This window comes from Mytilus trossulus, chromosome 10 (genome assembly GCF_036588685.1).
Source record: "Mytilus trossulus isolate FHL-02 chromosome 10, PNRI_Mtr1.1.1.hap1, whole genome shotgun sequence".
Taxonomy (NCBI): domain Eukaryota; kingdom Metazoa; phylum Mollusca; class Bivalvia; order Mytilida; family Mytilidae; genus Mytilus; species Mytilus trossulus.
In genome coordinates, this window is record NC_086382.1 from 14241267 (window position 1) to 14245750 (window position 4484).

Here is a 4484-nt window from a genome sequence, read left to right on the forward strand (position 1 = left end):
AAGTTACAGGAGTTTAAACAAGAGTCGTGTAAGGAAAAGTATTAGGACCTTCACCTTAGCATTGTGTGATTGCTATAACATTGTAAAATGTGCCAAACTCCAAAAGTTTTATTGTTGGTAAACTGAATAAAGATGTTAACTCAATTCCCGTAGTTTTTAGATTGAGGGAGTTATATTTGAATACACTATGTGGGCTTGTAGAGCATTTCGATTTATTTTTTAATAGAAAAAAATAAACAATACCTGAAACAAAAAATATTTGCATTGACTACTAAACAATAAGCAACACGAACCCAACCAAAACTGGAGGTGGTCTCGAGTGCTCTAGATGTGTAATCAGATTCTGCTTCATACATGTGGCATCCGTTGTTCTGCTCTTGTTTGTACAAACCCGATGATAAGTTTAATGCAATAGGTCACATTCGATTAAAAGGGACATGATTGTAGTTACGACAAATGGAACATATTCGTTGTACTTGTAATAATATGAAAATCACAATAAGTTATAAATGTTCACTCTACTTGTAGGACACTAGAGGAAAGATCAAAAGTCAGAGACAAAATTGACGTCTCCCGTGGCGATTGTCCAATCCGTCATTTAGAACATGTAATGGCTACAGTGAGTTTTGATTACTCACGCTGTAGAGGAGCAGTTGAAGTATACCTGATTTCACCCAGTGGGACCAAAGTAGTTTTGCTTCCTAAACGATACAACGACGCGTACTATACGTACTCAACATCAGGCACCTTTACATGGACTTACAAAGTTGTTCATTTATGGGGAGAAAATCCTTTAGGAAAGTGGAAAGTTTTACTTAAGGTAGACAGCATGAATGTCAGTGGTATGTATCCTTCAATTATAAAAACAATATTAGAGGCGAATCTGATTTTTTTAAATCTAATTTTTTTTAAAACGGGGCCTTTTATAGCTGACTATGCGGTATTGGATTTGTTCATTGTTTTAGGCCGTACAGTGACCTATAATTGTTAATTTCTGTGTCATTTCGGTATCTTGTGGAGAGTGTCTCAAAAGCAATCATATCACATCTTATTTTTTTTATAATTATCTTATATACTAGAGATAAAATATTGCACGCTAGATCGCCCGTATCGTCTTAAAAAAATCACGCTTGAATCCAAAAAGTTTAAAATGTCAAATAAAGTAGTAATTTGAAGAGCATCCATGACCCTCAAATGAAAGTTTCTTGTTGATATTAGTCCTATTAGAACACATACTGTACTACATCATCTTATTTAAAAACTAAGGAATTGCATGAACTTCAAACTGGCAAACATTGGGTATCTCGGACATAGTAAGCGTATCATATAATGCATTTACAATCTACAATGCTAAATTACAATTAACAATCCGCAAATATAAACAAAAAATGTAAATTTTGCTCAAACACATCACACGAATAGGTAAGAACTGTCGTATTACTGACTTGATACAGGCATTTGTTTGTGTTAAAACGGTGGATTGATTAGTTATCAAAGGTACCAGGATTATAATTTAGTACGCCAGACGCGCGTTCCGTCTACATAAGACTCATCAGTGACGCTCATATCAAAATATTTATAAAGCCAACAAGTACAAAGTTGAAGAGCATTGGGGATCCAAAATTCGAAAAAGTTGGGCCAAATACGGCTAAGGTAATTTTTGCCTGGGATAAGAAAATCCTTAGTCTTTCGAAAAATTCTAAGTTTTGTAACAGGAAATTTTTAAAATGACCAGTTGACTACTGGGCTGGTGATACCCTCGGTGCAGTGGCATCGACCCAGTGGTGTGAATAGTTAACAAAGGTACCATGATTATAATTTAGTACGCCAGATTAAACCTGTTTTTATAGCTAATTTAACTTTTCACTTTTATGACAGCCGCATACAATTCCATTATATTGTGTTGACAACCATGTGTGAATAAAACCAAATGCGTGACAATTTCAACTAATGAAACGTTCGTAAATATCTGGTAAAATGCTGATTTGGTATCGCCATTTGAGAAGAAAATGATGTGGTAAACTTGGATTCACAGCTATCCACAAAAGTTTTTCCTTTTGTTTAAGATACACTTAAATGCTAACCATACCTCAAATTCAGGAACAACAAACAGTCACTCGGTACAGCGATATGTAAATAAACTCATTATAGATACCCAGGACTAAATTTTTTTATATATACGCCAGACGCGCGTTTCGTCTACAAAAGACTCATCAGTGACGCTCGAATCCCAAAAAATTAAAAAGGCCAAATAAAGTAAGAAGTTGAAGAGCATTGAGGACCAAACTTCCTAAAAGTTTTGCCAAATCCAGCTAAGGTAATCTATGCCTGAGGTAGAAAAGCCTTAGTATTTCAAAAATTCAAAATTTTGTAAACAGTTAATTTATAAATATAAAAGTCATGCTACACTTAATTACCAAGTTATAAGTATCTAAAACCTTTGTCTTTTTCAGCGGAACTAAAGGAGTGGTATCTTACTCTCTATGGAACATCATCAAACCCGATGAAAGGTTAAAAACCTGCTTATCAAGGTAAAAATATCATAATCTCTATGGACTCTTTATGGAACATCGTCAAATCCAATGAAAGTATAAAAACCTGTCTATCAAGGTAAAACTATCTTACTCTCTATGGAAAATCACCAAATCCATTGAAAGGATTAAACCTGTCTATCAAGGTAACTATCTTACTCTCTATGGAAAATCATCAAATCCAATGAAAAGATAATAACCTGTATATGAAGGTTAAAAACCATTTTACTCTCTATGGAACACCATCAAATCCAATGAAAGGATAAAAACCTGTCTATCAAGGTAAAATTATTGTCGCAAGTATTAGTCTACTTAACATTTACCTTATAAGAAAATTGTATGTGAAGTGCTAGTAAAAGACTTAGAATGCCTCAAAGATATTTTGTTATTTATAAATAAATTCAATCATACTGCTGAAAGTTTGAGAAATAAGGGACAGATCCATAAAACAAACATTTTGTAACTTTTAATCATTTGAATTCGAATTGAGAGTTATGCACTTGTTAAAACAGACGCATCATGCTTTTTGACAGGACGTTGTCGGTTTCACTTTTAAATATGAGTTTTGTTTGTACCTTGGTATATGCCGCCTCTTTTTATACTGTCTACAAACCTAATCACCTCTGTTTGTTTGGAATTCACCGACTGCAATTTCGTCAGGCCATTTTTATATATTCTCAAGTGTCTAATTCAATACTTCTGCCGTGAAATAATAGAAATAAAAATAAGATGCTACTAACAGATCAAGAACCTGAATATGTCTCTCGTTATTTTAATAGGCGGGGATCATAATCTCATTAAATAAGACCTAAAGCGTATTGTATTGTAGAGTGTGGTTTGTCGTTTTTGTTTTTTGGTCGTAGTCTGTAGTTGTGTCCTTTTGGTTGTGAGTTCTTCCCCTCTTGCGGTCAGTTCTTACTTTCTCTTTATGATTGTTCACACAAATTCTCGTTTGGCAGCTGTTTATTTGTGAGTAAAGGATTATAGGTTGTTTTTTTATAGGATTTTATAAAAAAAAAAAAAAAAAAGAGTAAACAATTAATGTTGGTCATGAGAGGAATAATCCCCGTTTCCTTAAATGTGATCTAACGAACTACACTTATCAAGGGGTTTATATTTTGATCAGCAAGACAACGGGTGTCACATATGGTGCAGGATCTGCTTACAATCCAGGAGCACCTTAGATTACCGCCACTTTTAGTAGGGTTCGTGTTGCTCAGGCTATAATTTTAAATGTGTTTTGTATACGTTGTTTTGTCTGTTGATCTTTTTTTAAGCTTAGTTGTTTTATTTTCTAAAAATCCAAAGACATATATTTTAAATGATGAGGAATTAAGCGCCACTTTTCATTTGCTATCGTTTTGCATTGTGTCAAATCAGTATTGTGATTTTAAATGCCCAGCAAATTATCTTGTAACGAATTTCATATAATTGGATTATGTATACCTAAATTTCTTCTTTGTTTCATTTCAGGTGAATTTGTCAACTGAATTTCACAGTGGGTCAATCGTCAAATGATTAGACATTATTTTAATATTCATAAAAAAAAGTTTTTGTCATAGGATTTCCAGATTAATAAAGTTTTGTTATTTATTTTGTATGACATGTATGCAATTTACAACCTTGCGGAGTAATATCAGTCAGGTATATTTCTCGCGTTTGATGCACCACTTTTTGAAGACATATATGGGGAAAAAAAATCTTTTTCTGCAATTAACTTCTGAAAATATGTTGACCTCTTGTCGAAGAAGATTTGAAATAAGACTTGTTCATGCACGATGTATATAACTAGGCTTAATTAAATATATGAAGATGTGGTGTGAGTGCCAATGAGACAACTCTCCATCCAAATAACAATTTATAAAAGTAAACCATTATAGATCAATGTACGGCCTTCAACACGGAGCCTTTGCTCACACCGAACAACAAGCTATAAAGGGCCCCAAAATTACT

The 4484-nt window shown here is 33.5% G+C and overlaps 1 long non-coding RNA gene across 1 annotated transcript; it reads left to right on the top strand.

Moving 5' to 3' along the window:
• The first annotated feature begins 492 nt into the window (after positions 1-492).
• LOC134686887 (uncharacterized) lies at positions 493-4129 on the top strand. Its single transcript, XR_010101683.1, has 3 exons — positions 493-842; positions 2454-2531; positions 4005-4129. It is a non-coding gene; the product is annotated as an uncharacterized LOC134686887 (long non-coding RNA).
• The last annotated feature ends 355 nt before the right edge of the window (positions 4130-4484 follow it).